Source organism: Ursus arctos, unplaced genomic scaffold (assembly GCF_023065955.2).
Source record: "Ursus arctos isolate Adak ecotype North America unplaced genomic scaffold, UrsArc2.0 scaffold_24, whole genome shotgun sequence".
NCBI lineage: Eukaryota > Metazoa > Chordata > Mammalia > Carnivora > Ursidae > Ursus > Ursus arctos.
In genome coordinates this window covers 42,368,069-42,387,000 of record NW_026622919.1, presented here as the reverse complement: position 1 = coordinate 42,387,000, position 18,932 = coordinate 42,368,069, and the positions used below count along the sequence as shown (strand labels likewise).

The 18,932-nt window shown below is 49.9% G+C and overlaps 1 protein-coding gene and 1 non-coding gene across 2 annotated transcripts in view; one reads left to right on the top strand and one right to left on the bottom strand.

Annotated features, from left to right (window-relative positions):
• The window catches only part of TRARG1 (trafficking regulator of GLUT4 (SLC2A4) 1), a 43,774-nt gene that overhangs the window by 19,074 nt on the left and 5,768 nt on the right, over nt 1–18,932 (top strand). The gene's annotated exons all lie outside the window — the stretch shown is intronic.
• Nucleotides 8,765–8,867, bottom strand: LOC113269213 (U6 spliceosomal RNA). Its single transcript, XR_003321375.3, has one exon. It is a non-coding gene; the product is annotated as a U6 spliceosomal RNA (small nuclear RNA).

Here is an 18,932-nt window from a genome sequence, read left to right as displayed (position 1 = left end):
CAGAGAGAAACCCCAGCTAAGTTCGGCAATTCACAGCAGCAGACGTCTGCACCCTTCTTCCCAGAGTGATTGCCAGTGAGGCTGCGGCCGTTTTTTGGAGGAGGTGGCCTGTGTGCTGGGGGCACGCGTGTGTCTGTGTGTGTGTGTGTGTGTGTGTGTGTGTGTGAGGAAGTCAGAGGGTCATCATGGTGGGTGTGCCCCAAAGCACCATTCCCAAGGAAGCATGAAAGTTCCCCAGCCTCTGGCCCCCCTTCCATTGTGGACCTGCTGGAACCTGCTGGGGACTGAGAAAGTCAAACAGGTGTCTTAAAGATACAGCTTGGATGAAAACTTCTACTCGCAACCAGAATGAACTCTCTGGCTCTCCTGATTCTCTACCCGCCAGCCTGGGCCCTAGAGGAAGGTGGGGGGTGTCTCTTGCACCCTCATCCTGCGACAGGAATTCCTGTTCCCAGGGCTGGGTCCGTACAAGGGGTTCCTTTGTGCTGAGGGACACATGGGCCCCTCAAGGCAGAGGAGGTATGGAAATTGTAAAAAGGTCCCCTTCCTGGGTATGTCTGCAGCCCAGCTCCCGGCCTGGAGCCCTGAGGACAGCTGGGTTTCAGCAACGGATTTTGGAGACTTGCCCACAGAGGGTCTGCCCACACCGACCCGTGTATCGGGAGGGCTGTGGAGCGTCCATCCCTGGAGCCCGGGGCAGAGCCGGTCAGCGGGAAGCTGGGCCCTGCCAGGGCTTCTGCCTCCTGCATTATTGATGGGCTGCCTGGCCGTGGACATGAATAATTCATCCATCCGGGGAAGGAAGCCCTGAAGACTGCAAATTGGAGGCAGCCAGGCTCCTCCCACCTCGCGGAGCTCAGGGCTTACTCCTCTTTGCTGAATGGGCTTCCCGCGGGGCCCTGCTGAATCTCAAGTTTCTCCTCCTGCCCACGGGTGGGCCCAGGAAAGGCCCTGCAGGTTTGGGGTGGCTCTGAACCCCGCCTAACTGGTGCAGAGCTGCCTGCCGCCCCAGGAGCCAGGTGAGCACTCCTGCCCGTGCTGCTGGCTCCTCCCCTGGGACGCTAGAGTCACCGGGCCTGAGCTCACATGCTGAGCCCTTCCACGCTCTGATGAGCTGGATCCTAATGTCGTCATCCTGCCCCGTGAACAGGAGCCCTTATTGATGTTGATGCCATTTATGATAAATGGTGGCTCTTTCGTTGCTCTCCAGGTCCTGGCGCAGGGCTGAGGGCAGCAGCTGGGAAGGGGTGAGTGATGAGGAAGAAGCCTGCTTGGGGCGGGGTGCAGTCCGAGCCTCAGGGGTGTGGGGCAGGAGGTGTGTGTGTGGCGGGGGGGGACGTCACAGGAATTATTCAGGATTCCTCCAGGGATTTTCCCTCTCGGACCAAACTTTTCTGAGCGACAGTCCCAGGGGCCCCAAAGCTGCTTGGGAAGAGCAGCGGGACTGCAGGGTTTGGAGTCCACAAGCTCATCCCTGACAGTGCGGATCTCAGGCTCGGTTCTGGCCCCTGTCTCCATTTAACACATACTTACGAAGGGTAACGTACAGTGTATAATCTCAGGCCAACCTCAGGTGTGCAGGAAGCTTCATTTCTCCTTTGCCCCCGTGCAGCCTGGTGGCAGAAACTTCAGCTTGGTCCGTTCAGATGTCTTTCCCCTTTCCCTGGAGATTACAACAGGCTGAGGTGTTGGGGCCGGGGTGGCAAGTCTGGGCCCTGCAGATGGCCGCGGAATTAACCCTCCCCTCTTCAGTCTCCGTTCTCGCTCCTCTGCTCCTCCGCCGTCTCCTATGCCCACGGTTGGCCCCATTGTCTCCTCACTGAATCCATTAAGACATGTTTTTGGCCAAGGCCCTCCGAACACCAGTGTACACAAGATAGGGTTCTTTTTTCTCATTTAACAAGAAGTCCAGACGTAGGCAGCCCGGGGAGGAGCAGTGCCCCCATGGGGTCATCATCCAGGTGCCTGCAGTCTTCTCCCTTCGCTATCCCAGCCTGGGGCTTTTGTCCTTACGCATTCCAGCACTCCATCTGCTGCATGGCCACAGGATGGCTACCACGGCTCCGGCCATTCCCGCTCTCGAGAAGGAAAGGGGGAGGGTGAAAAGGGCCAAAGAAGTCTGGGTGGGCTCCTTTTTAGGAGCTTTCCTGCAAGTCCCATCTAGTGACTTCTGCTTTACATTCTTTGACCACAGTTGTGTCACATGGCTACCCCCAGCTGCAAGGGAGGCTGGAAACCCGGTCTTCTAACAGGCTATGCTGCTGCCCCAAGGAAAATCAAGGTTCTGTAAGGAAGGAAGTGAGAATGGACACTGGGCAGCAACCCGGGTTTCCTGCCACATTTGTTCTGTGGGCTACAGAAGGCTGCCCCTGGTCCTGCCTGCCCACATGCACTGGCAGGGTTTGTCTTCTCTGGGGCCCTGTTCTCCTTCCACCTGCCGAAGCAGAGGAAGACGCTCAGAGCCGCTCTGTTCTTGCATCTGATAAACCCACCCGAGAGCTGCGCTGTGTGTCCCGCTCACCACCACCACCACGGAGCTCAGCCTGGGGGAAATGGGCAAACAGGGCCCCTCCCCGGGGCCTTTGTCACTTCCCTTCTGACCAGAGATTCTTGGGGTAAGAGCCCTGCTCTGACTCAACTGACATTTATTCTTCCAAATCTATTTCTTAAGCCCCTAGTTCTTTCAAAAGACCCGGCTTTTGAAACTCAAAAGCCAAGAACTGGGGCTCCTTTTGCTTCCTGCTTTTTCCTGGGGTTTTCCTACCTTCTGGTAAAGAATGTGAATGAGTGGAGGAAATGATGATTTGAAGAAATACAAGAACAGGGAGAAAATGTGGCTAATATTTCCAATACTCGGCCACAAATGCGCTTGTTGAAGCCCTTTCCTAGCTGCGTGAGTGGCCGAACAGGAGCAGAGCGGGCGTGATCTCTGCTCACAAGCGGCTCTCAGCCTGGGAAGGCAGAGAGACAAAGTAGACAGAGTCCGGGCTGTGTGAAGATGGGGCTAAGCAGAGGGAGCCCCAGCAGCGCTGAGGAGGGGCAGAGGGCTCCCCACGGAGCTAAAGTCTGGGCTGAGCTGAGCGCTGGCGTGGGAGGAAGAGAAAGTGAGGAAGGACGTCCTAGGGAACAGCCTGAGCAAAGACCCAGAGGTCTGGAGGGGCGTGGTCTGTGCCGCAGAGGCCATCAGGCTGTTGGACAGCCTGCGCGGGGTGAGAGTGGACAGGTGGGGAGGACCAGACCGATCACAGGAGGCCTGGCAGCTGCTGCCTGCATCCAGGACCCCATCCTTGAAGACGTTTGTTGTTTCTTGCTTCTGTCTTAAGTGGAGCCTGTCCCTAACTACACCGTCTCTCCAGTAGCAAGGCCTGACTTCTCACTGACTATCTGCTCTTCAAGGGCCAGATCGGAAGCAGATGCTCCCTTTTCATTGCTCGACTGCGTTCGTCTCCCCGAGGGTGCTAAGACAAAGAGCTAAGACGAACAACATGAAAACCAGCATCATTATTATTACTACTACTAGTATGTGCAGCTAGCTGGCAGTTAGTAATTGCTGAAAAGTACAAGCTTCTTTCTTGCTTTGAAACAGTATTTGCGACATACCATCAGACTCGACACTTTTCTTTCCTTATCACCCAATGTGAATCATAAATAAAACGTATTGAGAAATCCTCTAAATTGGAGATTGGCAAACTCTTTCTGTAAGGGGCCAGAGAGTAACCCCAAAGGAGCCATAGATAAACCAGAAATGAATGAGTATGGCCGGGTTCCAATAAAACTTTATTTACAAAAACATGCAGTGGACTGGAATTGCCCCATGGGTGGTAGTCTGCCCACCCCTGCTCTAAACCCACTCAATATATCAGTTTCTGTGGCAGAGACTAGCTTTTTCTTTTGGCATGGGCCAAGGTCTAGGTGGGAAAGCGCTGGGTTCATGATATAGCAATGTCGGGAAGGCCGGTTACTGGGCGATTAATCCTTATTATAGGTAAATCAGTGACAGCAGAGGGGTGTCTTGATTGCTCATTCTATGATGATAAAACCCATCATAAACACCTGTTAAAGAAGAAGGAAGGGAAAGTCAGATGATCAGTTTCTGTATTGGAAATAAACATGGACTCTAATTCCAAAAGGTGTTACCGCAAACTCCCACGTGCCAGGACGTGGGGTGGGAACAGGAGGTGAGGGGGAGGAAGGAAATGCAACCTCTGTGTGTCAAGGAGCTCCTGGGGCCTCCAGGGAGGTGTGGGGAGCCAACCATCTGCTGGAGACACAATGACCGCCCAGTAGGGAGACAACGAGGCAGGCAGGGTGACAGACCTTGATCCCATGGCTGGGAAAGGGGTCGACAGAAAAGGGTTCTATCGTCAAATAGATCAGGAAAACACTGAATTAAATAAGACTAAGTACAGGCGCTTGACTGGAGGACCTCTCACAGCCTTGATTATGCCGACCTGCAACAGGAATCTCCCCAGGAGAGGCTAGAGATGCGGTAGTTCCTAAAATTAATGCATTGCCAAGCCCTTTCTTTGAGGAGCATTTTCTTGCAAACCTACTTTACATTTGCAGAGCTGAACATTTCCCTGTGTTATTGAAGACTCTTTGTAACATCCTCTTTAGTAGCTGTGTAATATGTATAAGCCATCATTTATTTATTTGCTTATCTTTTCTCCCATTGCTGGGCATGGCTCAGCAAGGTTGCATGGCTCCCGGCCCCCCCCAGGCCACGAGGCCTGGCAGCCAGAAGCCTCTTTCTCCCATCGCATTTGCCTGTGGGGGCAAAGTGGGTGGCAGAAGTCAGGAGCTGGAGAGGTGGGTGGCTGGGGGTTGATCAGTCCACATTCTTGCCTCAGTTTCCTCCCACATCTCCAAAGTTCCTCCACTTGTTTTCCCTGGATGGAGAATTTTCTTCTATGCATGTCTTAATTTGCTTTGAATTCTACATTCCTCAAGGACATTTTAACAGGGATCCCCTTGTGCACAGTTGCCTGTCAGAGGCTGAGGTTTCCGGGTGAGAGGAGACCTGGTCTTCCTGGGACCCTTCCAGGAACGCAGCGAGCAGGAGTGTGTGTGGCCCGAGGACCAGCGTCCCAGGGGCCTGTCAGGCACCACGCTGTCAGCAACCCTCCTCCACGAGAACTTGGTGTTGCCTGGCCCGTGCAATCTTCACTCTTTAACATTTTTTTAAACATAAACACGATACAAGTTATACACCCCGAACTGAAATCAGCAGGCACCCCCGGGGAGGGGAGAGAGGCGGGCTCCCAGTTTTTCATCCACAGCCTTCGTATCCTCAGACTCGTACAACAAGCACTTATTTTGTATTACTCTCGCCATCTATAATTTAATTTTTTAAAATAGGAATGTGGGAGAGAGGAAACAATCTTCCCCATAATCCATTAGCTGAAGCAATCAATGTGAATACCTGAGCGTTTTTCTTCCAGGCTTCCAGAAAGGAATTTGTTTTCGATACACAGCAAGTTGCTCGATAGTAAAGGGCTCAGCTCCGGGCTCTTGGCGCTGGAGCTGCGTCCCACAGGGATTAAGTAGCAACCCCCCAGCAACTGCCCGCAAAACTGCCCCCTCACGCACGCCAGCCTCACCTGACTGAAAGGACACACAAAATAGCACAACACGGGTGGGATGGGGTGGCTATTTTCAGAGGGGCTGGAAGCCCAGAGACGTTCTCTCTCTCTCCTTGGACTGACTGGGCCGATCTCCAGAAAACCTCCCTCCCTTGGTCTGGGCATGGCCTCGGGGGACCTCCCCAGGCTTTACTTCTTCCGACCTTTGCTTCGGATTCAATTCTTGTTCTTGGCCCTCGCCCTAGAACTGGATGCTTCGGTCTGGCGCTCGTCTCAAATCTTCTCTCAGCCCCTGCCCCAGTTTCCCTTTGCCGGAGCCCTGCCCTCCCATTGGCCCAGAGGGAGGCAGATACATACAGCACCTCCTTCTTCCCCTGCTGAGGTCAGAGGCCCTTGTCTATTTGCCAAGCTTTCAGAGGGCCTGTGGCCATAGCAAGATGTCCACACAAAGGACAACTTGGGCTCTGGAAAGTCCATGTCATGGGATTCAACCTGGATGGGCCCTTGTGGTTTCCTTATGCCCCCTTGAACCACCTCGTAGCTCTCCCCAAACCCATCTATCTGTGGCGGCTTTGGGAAACTGAGGGAAGTCCCAGGCCAGGCTCCCTCTAGGGTCTCAGGCCATTCCCTGGAGAGGGAGCCACGCGGTTCCACGTTGGGCCAGCTCCCCCTCCCAGAGGAACCAAGCACGATGAACTCATGTTTTGATCGTGGCCCGTGGGAGCTGCTCTTGTGTCGGTTAAACAGGCGCCGAGGAGACCGACTTCGGCTCCCTGTGCAGCAGGTTTCATTATAATGACGACAGCATAAAAGGTGGGGGGAAACAGGGAAAAACCCCTCACCAGCCCCCTTCCCTGCTGGGTGTGTACGGACTCCCTTGTGACTTCTCTCTCTCTGCGTGACTTCTCGGGAGTGTGCAGTGGTTTCTTCCTTCCTTAATTTCATTCTGATTACAAAATTAATACAACTTCATTGGGACAGACTTGGAAAATGCAAAAAGTGTAATGAACAAGGCCGAAATGTCCTGAAATTGCATACTCTTGTCGCTGACTCTCACATTCAGCAGGCTTACCGTCAGTACAGCACTCACCATCCTCTGAATTCATCTTACTGATTTATTCGTCTCCTTGTTTACTGTCGATTTCTCCCCCACCGCAATCTTAAATCTTTTTACTTTTATTTTTTTTTAAGATTTTATTTATTTATTTGAAAGAGTGTGAGAGAGAGCACGGGCAGGGGGAGCAGCAGGCAGAGGGAGAAGCAGGAGCCCGATGTGGGGCTCGATCCCAGGACCCTGGGATCATGACCTGAGCTGGAGGCAGACGCTTAACCGACTGAGCCATCCAGGTGCCCCTCATCTTCTCCTCCTCCTCCTCCTTCTCTTTCTTCTTCTTCTTCTTTCTTCTCCTTCTCCTTCTCCTTCTTCATTTGCTGCCAGCTTTTTGTTTGGTTGGCTGTGTGCACACAGTGTATACAAGTTGAGTTGCACAGAAGCCCAGAAGTCTGTCCTCAGTCGGTCTTGTACCCAGTTAATACCCAGGGCCCAGGAAAAGGCAGGGCACATAGGAGGTGCTTTATTGCACATCTGATGAATGAATGAATGAATGAATGAATGAATGGCAATGTGTAGGTTTTCACTCAGTTGTGATCACCCACAGGAGAGTGTAATAGTTCACCAATTGTATGATACTCCCACCACTTCAAATGAAATCTGTCAGTTGCACTTGCTAATTAAAAATAAATTTCCCCACCTCTCTGCGTCTTTGCTCTTTCCAAACCAAAACGTATCTCAGGGCGGCTTTTGAGACGACAGTTGCCCCACTGTCTCCCACCAGCAACGGCTCACAAGAGTGATGCAACACAATGGCTCCTGACAGTCTGTAGTTTAAGATCCAGTGAAGGCTCTTTCCCAGCTGCCTCCTCTGAGGCCGTCAGTCTTTTTCCTGGTCACCCTACCCATCAGCCCTTACGAAACAAAAATACGAGACCTTGCATGGATTTAACTTCACAGGCCAAACCATTGTTGTAATGAGAGGCCTTACAGTTTTCAACTCCAGATTGCTGCTCATGTTTTTGGAGTTTCTGGGGAGTCTGTTCCTAAGAGTTTTCTCCAGCCCAGTTCTGGCCCCAGTGGTAGCTCTGACTGGCCCACCTCGTCAAGGGCAAAGTCCTGCCTGCCCAAGGGGCCTCCTTGAGAAACGCACGCCCCAGCACCTGTAGTCCAGAGAGCCCTCTGCCCCAGGATGCTTCCCTTGCTCAGAGGAGTCTCCCCAGGGCAGATCAGGGGTGCGGGGAGGTGGGGGGTATGGTTGGGGGAAGCTGAGCCCTGGAGGCTCATTCTCAGGAGGATACTTGGTCCTGCAGGAGAGAAACCACTTCCCTTGAGCCTTTTCCCACTTCAAAGAAGGAATTCAATGAGGCAGAAATTAAGAAAAGCCTCCATGTAGAGACACGGGCATGTGTTTGGAGAGAACAGACATGAAGAAGTCACCCCCTTTACGGATGGTTAGTAGAGGGTAAACAGGTAACACACAGACGAGTTAAATAGCAAACTGCAGATTTTCACTTTCACTAAAACCTTCAGTCTCCTGGGACGTCTGGGTGGCTCAGTCGGTTAAGCATCTGCCTTCGGCTCAGGTCATGATCTCAGGGTCCTGGGATCGAGTCCCGCATCGGGCTCCCTGCTCAGCAGGCAGTCTGCTTCTCCCTCTGCCTGCCTCCCCCCTGCTTGTGCTCTCTCTCTCTCTGACAAATAAATAAAATCTTAAAAAAAACAACTTCAGTCTCCTTCTTAATGCCAGTTACCTGGGGACAAATCATGAGATCCTCCATTCCACTCCCAGAAGCTCTATTTTAGATAACAAATCACATTCAACTAACATTTACTGAACATCTACTATGTACCACTTACTTTCACATATACTATCTCACTTGATCCCTGTGACAAGCTCTTTTAAAGAGGAATTAGTTTTCCCATTTTACAGATGAGAACGCAAAGGTGTATAAATGTCCAAATGACTGTGATTACACACAGCCAGGAGCTCTGCAGAGTGAAAATGACATCTTTGGCTTCTACCCTGACAGCGGAGACTCTCTCCTCAGTTTTAAGCCCACGGTGTTTATTCTTCATTCTTAATTGTGGTAAAATTCATGTAACATAAAATTGACCATCTTACTCATTCTAAAAAATGGAATGCTTCATGAATTTATACGTCATCCTTGCATGGGGGACGTGCCAATCTTCCCTTATGCCAATTTTAGTCTACGCGCTGCCACAGCAAGCACCCATCTCACTTATTTTTACACGTACGTTCAGTAAGTACCGTTAAATACATTCACATCCTTGCAGCCACCACCACCGTCCATCTCCAGAACTCCTTTCATCTTGCAGAACTAAAACTCTGCACCCATTAAACACTAACTCCATGTTGCCCCCACCCCCTTGAGTCCCCTGGCCACCACGTATTTTCTATTCTATGTTCTGTCTCTAAGAGTTTGACTGCTCTAGGTGCCTCCTATAATATGTGGCATCATACAGTATTTGTCTTTTTGTCGCTGACTTCTCTCAGCCTAATGTTCTCAAGGTTCAGCCATGCTGTTGCATGTGTTAGGACTTCCTTCCTTTTTAGGGCTGAAACCGGACATACATAACACATTTTGTCGATCCATTCATCATCCATCAATAGATACTTGGGTTTCCTCCGCCTTTTGCTTATTGTGAATAGTGCTATGAACACCAGTGTACACATAACTCTTAGAGACCCTGATTTCAATTCTTTGGGGCGCACACCCAGAAGTGGAGTTGCCGGATTCTACGCAAATTCAGACTGACAACGCCAGGTGTTGGTGAGGCTGTGGAAGAACTGGAATATTCATACATTGTTGGTGGGAATGGAAACTGGTACAATCACTTTGGAAAACTGTGACAGTATATCCTAAGGCTAAGTATTCTAAATATACGTGTAAACTTATAATCCAACAACCCTCCTCCTCGGTATACATAACCAGCAGAAAAGTGTACATATGCGTCCCAAAACCTATGTTCAAGAATGTTCAGAGCAGGGGCGCCTGGGTGGCGCAGTCGTTAAGCATCTGCCTTCGGCTCAGGGCGTGATCCCAGAGTCCTGGGATTGAGCCCCATATCAGACTCCTCCGCTAGGAGCCTGCTTCTTCCTCTCCCACTCCCCCTGCTTGTGTTCCCTCTCTCACTGGCTGTCTCTCTCTGTCAAATAAATAAATACAATCTTAAAAAAAAAAAAAAAGAATGCTCAGAGCAGCCCATTTTGTAGGAGTTCCACACTAACAGTTCTCCATCTACAGTACTGTTATTACACAGAATGTGGGTATTCATACAAAGAAATGCTCCAGAGCAAGAGCGTTAGAATCACCTGGAGGGCTTGTTAAACCACTGACTGCTGGGCTCCAGCTGTCTGTCCCCTGCCACCACACAGAATGGATCTCACATTTCTCCCCCTTAGCTGCTCTTACCATTGTTGAAGATGGCTGCCAGCCGCCACCCCCAAGTATTCTCTCCTCCCCCACATCAGCAAGAGCGGGGACTGGAGAAGCATAAGAGGCCTGCTTTCTGGCCATTAGTACAAACACAAAAATCTCTCTTCTGTCAGGTCAGCCCTGCACCCCTGGATTTGTTGATATGCTTATGAACGTTACCTCCCATAACTGATGATTAGTGCATAATTATGACATAATTATGGTGCCCACCTTTATCCTTGTTTTGTAGTGAAGGAAATGACCATTAGCTGGATTAATTGCAAGGTCCTGCTGCTAGACAAAAGTAGAGAAGAGATTCAAACCCACATCTTCTGACTCTGGGTCTAATGTCTCCAGAATGCAAGGCATGCTCCTCCCTTTTCTCCATCTATCCAGGGTCTACCAAGTTCCAGCTCTAAGGCGAGGCCCCCTTTCTCCAGGAATCAAATACTGCGACCCGCAGCAAGATGGTTTTGCCTGCTGTGACTACAGTATTGTTTAGCTACTAATGTGCTTCTGGGTATTAAAATCTCAGCCCTGAAAGAGCTCCTTTAGGCAGTGTCTGCTGTTTCTGTGGCTAATTGACTGTCTAGGGAGGGGGATGCAGCTGTCGTGAAATGCTGATCTTTTCACCCTAATCACTAGGAGCGAGCTAGGATACTGTTTCCTCTGTGTATCAGCATTTCTGAAACAGCTGCTTATGACTTTGGCAGAGCAAGTGGGAAGTGGGGACTTCCTGAGAGCAGCCTGTGGCCTAAAGAGATTCAGCACCAAGGGCAGCGACTCAAGCCCCACCAGAGGAGTGAAAAGCCATAGAGCAGAAGTTCTCAGTCCTGGCTGCTAGTTGAAATAATCTAGAGAGCTTAAAAAAAAAATTCCAATGTCTGGGCTCCGCCGTAAGTACAATTGGGGTAGATCTGACATATGTATATGTTAAAACCCCTCTTTCCCAAGTGGTTCCAGTAGGCAACAAGGATTGAGAACGGTCATAGCAACGAGCCAACAAATAGGAGGGTGAGTGTTCCAAAGAACAGGCAGTGACCATGAGACTACAATTTTATTTATTTATTTTCATTTTTATTTTATTATTATTTTTAAAGATTTTGTTTATTTATTTGAGAGAGAGAGAACGAGCAACAGGGAGGGGCAGAGGGAGAGAGAGAGAGAAAGAAGCAGACTCCTCACTGAGCAGGAAGCCCAATGTGGGGCTCGATCCCAGGACCCAAGATCATGACCTGAGCTGAAGGCAGACGCTTAATTGACTGAGCCACCCAGGTGCCCCTTATTTATTTATTTTTAAAAGACTTTTTTATTCATTTGAGACAGAAAGTGAGCACACAGGGGGAGGGGCAGAGGGAGAGCGAGAGAGAATCTCCAACAGACTCCCTGCTCAGTGTGGAGCCCAAAGCAGGGCTCAATCCACCACCCTGAGGTCATGACCTGGGCCCAAATCAAGAGCTGGATGCTCAACTGACTGAGCCACCCAGGTGCCCCGAGACTTAGAGTTTTAAATGGAACCTTCCAGGGGAGGTCCTTTAGTTCTTCGAAGCCCTTCTTTCTTGAAAACCATTCTCGGCTGACTTTAAAAGGGCAAGTGCTCCTCTCTCTACTCTGGCATCCTCCTCCTTGGCATCCCTTTTGTTTATATCCACGAGAAATAGCCCAGACATTCTTCATGGCAAATTGGAGCGCTCAACTAGGTCCAATTCAAAAAACAAACACACACGCACCCAGAAAGAGGCCAAGAGGCTGCACATGTCTTGAGAATTGGCAGAATGTTTCCTTCTTTCAAGATTTTTAAGAAGAAAAATCAAGTGTTGTTCAGTTACCTATAATGGGGTAATAACTGGAAACCGCTCTAGAGTTAAAAAAAATAGGGTGTTGGTGGAGCGCCTGGGTGGTTCAGTCAGTTAAGCGTCTGGCTCTTGATTTCAGCTCAGGTCATGATCTCAGGGTTGTGGGATCAAGCCCCGTGTCGGGCTCCACTCTGGGTATGGAGACTGTTTGGAATCATCTCTTCCTTTCCCTCAGCCCCTCTCTCCCGCTTGTGCTCTCTCTCTCAAAAATAAATAAATAAAACAAAAAGTTTAAAAAATAGGGTGTTAGTTATATTTGTATAAGTAAACAATGAGAAGCTGCATATGTCTGCATAATGAAATTCAGTGTGGCCACTGCAAAGTATGCTGCTTATGAAAAAGTACTGATATGGAAGCTGTGTATGATCTAGTCCGTGAAAAAATCTGACAATATGTACCACATGATCCCAACTTTAAAAAAAAATCTATGCACGTAAGTGTTCATAGATTTTCAAAAATGAAAAACATTTCAAGTGTTAGCTGTTATCATAGGATGTTGGTGAAGCAGGGAATTTTTATTTTCTTTAAATTCTTCTATTTGATCCTTATTTCCATAATAAATGCACATTTCTTTTGTCGGGAAAAAAGTAATACAAAAACCCTTAGATACTGAACCAGTGAATTGATCCATAAGAATTTCCCGTTTTCAATAGAGGAATACAGGGAGCTTTAGGTTGAAATAAAATGTCAATGACATTCAAATAATGACAACAATGCAGATCCTTGCCTACAATAAAGAACTTCTTTAAGGCAAATGTCCATGCTTCCTCTGAGTTAAATATTAACCTGATAGAGTCCAGCCCAGCCTAGGAGATGAACTTAAGTTTATGTGAAATTTTTATGAACTAATTAGTGGGTTGGATCAAAGGGCAGGACCAGGATAGAGTCACAAAGAGGTCTTAGAAGATAAAACGTTTCTTACTAATTCATTGCTTTCTTAAAAGGACATGAACTTGGACGAGGCAGTCACCTCCCTTGGATCAGAACACCTACAAATCCAAGTCATGTCCTAGGTGGGAAGCAGGGCTGGAAGCAGAAAGCAGGTTGTAGGAAGGAAACTTCACCAAATCTTTGATCACGAACAAGGTGGGAGAGCCAGTCTTGGGCTTTCTTTCCATAGGCCAGCTTCCGCAGGGAAGGAGGGGAAATGAACAAGCTGGAACAATATTCACTTAAACATAAATACAAATAGGGGCGCCTGGGAGGCTCAGTCAGTTAAGTGTCTGCCTTCGGCTCAGGTCATGATCTCAGGGTCCTGGGATCGAGTCCTGCATCGGGCTCCCTGCTCAGCGGGGAGCCTGCTTCTCCCTCTGCCTGCCGCTCCCCCTGCTTGTGCATTCACACTCTTTTTCTCTCTCTCTCAAATAAATAAATCAAATCTTTATAATTAAAAAACCCCCCAAAAACATGAATACCAAGCCCCGCGTGATGGGGTCTTCGAGGAGTCCCGGCCCAGACGGCAGCATTGCCACTGGTGTGCCACCACAAATGATTAAATGTGAGGCGATGTAAAAAGCTCATGGTTCCATTAACACTCCAGTGCTCCAATCTCCTACCAGTGTGGAGTTTCGAAGTGCTCTTGGCTAAATGGAACAGTCTCCATCCACCCATTATAAAACATGGTTTCGATACTGACATTTTTCTAAGCAGCCTACTTCCCTTTTTAAAAAATGTAACCAGTTATAAGATGCATATACACAGCGAGAGATGAAGAGTCCTTCTCGACTGCCACCTCCACATACAGAGACAGGTGCATGAGCGTTCACGGCAGGCTTATTGGTCATTGTAATCGGTCCCAAACTGGAAACAACCCAAATGTCCAACAACAGAGAAGTGAGTGAGCACCTTGCACTACATTCATACTCATGCGTATCATTTTCCCCACTTACCACATCTTGGAGATCACTCCGTTTCAGTACATAGTAAATTACCTTCTTTTTAACAGCTGAAGAGTATTCCATGATATAGATTTACATAATTGATTTAGCCATCTTCCCTCCGATGGACATTTAGGCTACTTACAGTCTTTTACAATCAATGCTGCTATGAACATCCCTATTTATACATCTTTTTGCACCTATAAGATTGATTCCTAGAAGTGGAATTGCTTAGTCCACGTTTATATTATGATTTTGATAAATTGCCCCATTTCTCTCACTGGCTCAAGTCCTGGCTGCTCTGAAATGGCGGGGACAGTCCCTCCATGGATTAAAGGGGCTGCGAGCAGCTCTCTGAATTCACAAAGTGGGATTTCCTTGGGGGTCACGCTCCTGTGCGCTGGTAGTGCAGTCCTGGCTTGTAGTTACTCTTCGGTACGAAGCTCTCTTTGGCAATGGATCGTCTTGAGCTAGTTGTGGGAAATCAGGCACCTACTCTGCCTGCCTGATCACAGGGAAAGGAAAGTGAAGGGCTGGGCTGCTGTAAGACGGGGAGGTGGCCGCTCCTGAAGACGGCCTAGCATCTGCTGACATTCACTTCCAAGCGCGACGGCCACTACGATGGCAACTGGATCCTTCCACTTACCTCTCCCTCTCTTTCTCTTCCTCAGTAATTATCGAGCACCTACTATGTTTGCTGATAAACGTGCGGGAGCGTGAAGGAAAAGAGGCACGGAGGAAGGGCAGGTCAGAAGTCTTCCCCGAGGAAAGGCCATTTGAATAGATTTTTTTTTCTTTTTTAAAAAAATTGAGGTGAAATTCCCACAACACAGATCACTTTATTTTATTTTTTATTTTTTTAAGATATTGTATTTATTTGAGAGAGAGTAAAAGCGAGAGAGATCACAGAGGGAGAGGGAGAAGCAGATTCACCTCTGAGAAGAGAGCCCAAGGCAGGACCCTGGGATCATGACCTGAGCCAAAGGCAGATGCTTAACAGACTGAGCCACCCAGGCATCCCAATGCAGATCTTTTTTTTTTTTTTTTTAAGATTTTATTTCTTTATTCATTCGACAGAGATAGAGACAGCCAGCGAGAGAGGGAACACAAGCCGGGGGAGTGGGAGAGGAAGAAGCAGGCTCCCGGCGGAGGAGCCTGATATGGGGCTCGATCCTATAACGCCGGGATCACGCCCTGAGCCGAAGGCAGACGCTTAACCGCTGTGCCACCCAGGCGCCCCCAGTGCAGATCATTTCAAAGTGCAGTGTTCAATGGCATTAGTACAGTCACATCATTGTGCTCCCACTACCTCTATGTGGTTCTGAAACAGTGCATCACCCCAAAAGAAACCCCATACCATCAAGCAGTGACTTCCCACAGGCAGGGTTTTCAAACAAGGAGGACGTGTTTCACTGGCGGGCTTGGAAAGGAGGCCATTCCAAAGGAGGAACTTTACAAAGCCCTTGGCACATCAAGTCACCCGGGACGGTGACAACGTGTGTGCCACGGGGCTAAGGAAGGGACGGGGTGAAGCAGGAGGGAAAGGGGGACGAGGGGCCGTGAAGATCACGTGTGCCAGCTCTGTCCTATAAGCTGCTGGAGCCAGTCACGGGCGGTGAGGAGGCATCGGTGGTTAGGGGGCCTCTTTGAGTGATCTTCATCCCTGGAGGGATGCTGTCAACTTTAACACAAATTCAGGTCGAGCCAGGGTTTCTCAACATTGGCGTTCCTGGCGCTTGGGGCTGGGTGATTCTTTGCCACGGGCAGGGGCACAAACCGCCACAGCTGTGACAACCAAAGATGTCTCCAGACACTGCCAAATGTCCCCCGCGGGAGGGGCCTGGGAGGGTTCCGACTCTGTACTCTCCAGTCCTAAGGAGTGGGCAGACCACGGGTGCTCCGGGAGGCCCTGCTTCTGGGCTGTATGGAGACAACAGGACACCCGCAGGACGACCGCTGAGAGCTGGGATGTGGGTCCTGAGCTTCGACACACAGCAAATCAGCGTTAAAACTCTGTGGCATTTTTGGTTTTTGTTGTTGTTTTTAAATTCCTTCCTCCACTTCCTCAACAAGCACTGAATGCCTACCTTGCGCCCGGTATTGAGGTTACTGCCAGGGGAGGAGCTCCTGCGGGAGTCAGCAGCTCGTTCCTTCACCTCACCAACCCCACAGAGGACACCTCTACAGTCTGTGTCTGAGAGAGGGGCGTCCTATCCTGGAGGGGGGCGGAAGGCGGAAGGTGGGCAGACCGAGGGGGCTGTGGGCGCATGCCGCCGACTGGGAGCAGGGGTGGCCCCTGTATCAGCTGGGCCTCTGCCGGCCCACTGCCAGTGTCCCCCGCCCTCACAGCGCTCCCAGCTCAGGGAATGGCCGTGGTTTGGGCTGCACCGGGGAGGCTGAACCCCGGCCCCAGGAGATCTTTGGCAAAGATCCCTGTGCCCAAAGGTGACATGGAGGCAAAGCGGCCGGTGGCTTCAAGGACAACGATGTGCGCTCAGATAGTGAACATATCAGTGGGGTTCAGTGTGGATCAGAGTGCCTGTCCGCAGCGTTCTGGGCATTGAAAGACTCCTGGAAGCTTTGCACACCGCAGAGGCAAATCATGACCAAGATTCTTTTTTTTTTCTTTGTTTGCTAGGCCCCAGCGGATGGAGCTCTGAGTCAGGTTTAACTGAACGCAGAAGAGTTGCGTGACAGTTTCTGCATACAGTTCATGCACACGATATTAAGGAACAGAACACTGCCCTGGCTCCCCAGGGACGTGCGGTCTAACGGAAAACTCCCTGCCCCCCACATTATTTCTTGAGAACATTCTGAGGAATTTTGTACCATTGTTACCTTTTACTTGATTCAATCTCTACAACTGTGTGAAGTTGCTAGAGTCCATTTTGCAGATGAGAAAACTGACCGAGGGGCGCCTGGGTGGCTCAGTGGGTTAAGCTTCTGCTTCCGCTCAGGTCATCATCCCAGGATTCTCGGATCGAGCCCCATGGCGGGCTCCTTGCTTGGTGGGGAGCCTGCTTCTCCCTCTCCCTCTGCTCCCCTGCTTGTGCTCTCTCTAATAAATAAATAAAATCTTAAAAAAAAAAAGAAAAGGGCAGCTGAACCGAGGGCGGTTTAGTGACTTTGCCCGTGGCCTACAAGCGTCCGATCGGGCTGCACAATACAGCCCCGCAGCCTGCCGCTCACAAGGCACAAGGCAGCGATCCTTCGGCAAAGGGCGGCTGATAGCTATGGGGCTGGGGGGGGGGGGCACTCTGGCGACCCGAGCGCCTCGGGCTTGCTCCCCGAGCAGCTCCGACCCCCACGCTGGGTCCCGGGGGCGCAGCGCGCGGCACTTCCGGCCAACGAAGATCCGCTGCTTCCGGTGAGCAGAGCGTTTGTGAAACGCGCGCAAGCAGCGAGGCTGAAGGGGCACACGGGGACCCTCTGGGTGAACCGCGTTACAGCGGCGTCCCGGGACCGCGGCCTGACGTACCCAGCGGTCACGGCCAATGTAATTAAGTGCCAGGTGGAGCTCAACAGGAAAGTACTTGCGGATGGAGCCGTCTAGGAAGCGAAGACTTTCACATCTTTGGGTGCTTTGGCCCAAAGGAGGCGACAGGAAGGATTTGGGGCTGCCCTGGGGGGCGGAAAAGAGCCCGAAGGCGAAGGCGTATTTTCCAGAGCCGTGCAGGATCACTGAGGGGCATTCCCACACTGCCGGTCCTTTGCAGCCGAGCGCCTTAGGAAAGGGTTTTTCCCCTCGATGATTACAGTGATTGACGCAGGGGCTAAAAATTATTTGTCAACAGTGTGTAAGTTTGATCAGCGATTATATTAATTTGCATTTTAGTAACAGGTGTGAGAGGAAGGCCCCTTCTTCCGTCATTGGGACAGACTGAGAAATCTTAAACAGATTGTGCAAATAAAGCTTACGTGGTGGTCATAAAAAGGTACTCTGATCTCTCGGGCTTGTTTCCCGATCTGCAAAAGAATACTCCCTTTAAAGTGGACAGGATTTTGTGTGATGTGTGTATGAATGTAGCAAAGTGCTGGGTGCATATTCCGAGTGTTAACCCACTACAACACACTGGCAAATGTAATAGGGAGCTGTCCGATATTCTCGAACAGAGCGATGAGAGGTTGGAAGTTGTTCAGGAAGATAAACCAGGCAGCTTTGTGCAGAGCACGTGGCGAGAGCCTCCATGAGAGGAAGGACACCCAGCTCAGGACCGTCACACGCAGCTGGTAATGAACGCTAGGGCCCCAGCTTGTGGGACGCAATGGGGGACAGGAGAGGACAATACGGGGACTGAGGGCCGTATTCTTAGCACATTATCCATTGAGTGCACATCCGTCTGGGGGAATTGTATGAATTACGTGCCACACTCATTTAGAGATAACTAATCACTTTGGGGGAAATGATTATGTTTAAACCATACTTTTTCAGCAGTGATATAAAGGTAGCTACTAATCATATTTGCCTGCTCTCCCTCAAGCTGTAAGCAATTTCACCGGTAAAAGGATGGACTAATTGGATGCTTGAGAATATCTAAAAGAAATGCACTAATTAAGAGAAAGTGACGGTTTCCTAAGAGCTTTGTATCCCAAAGGAGAGAAACTGAATGCCACAGATCAGGATAACAAATCAGATGAGAATTTGACAAGGGCAGCAGAACACTGTCAGGTGATCTCTGGGATTCCTCTAAGCAGTTGCAGATTCTCAGCACCCAATCTTCTTGGCTTTTAAGTGTTTCCAGAGAGTTAGTAATAAAGAGCTCCGCAAGCTGAGCTCTGCCAAGGTGGGGAATCTAAGCCGGGCGGAGCGGAAGGCATCAGGCTAAAGTGCATTCCTCTTTGTTCCAATTCAGCCAGCAAATCTGTATGTTCAGGAGAGGGAATATACTCGTTTTTCTCCTGGCTTTTGCTGTAGAGACACAAGATAAAATGTCCTGATAATAAACATCTTCAGTGAGATTCTCCAGCCACTTTTTTTTTTTTTTTAAATTAAATTCTAGGCCTCTCTGCCATCAGACAAGGCATGCTGGGGCAGGGCCTCAGATCCTTTCCCAAGGAACGGGCAGGTTCCATAGAGTGGCAGCCCATCCAAGCCATCCCACCCAGACAGGACAATGCAGCACACC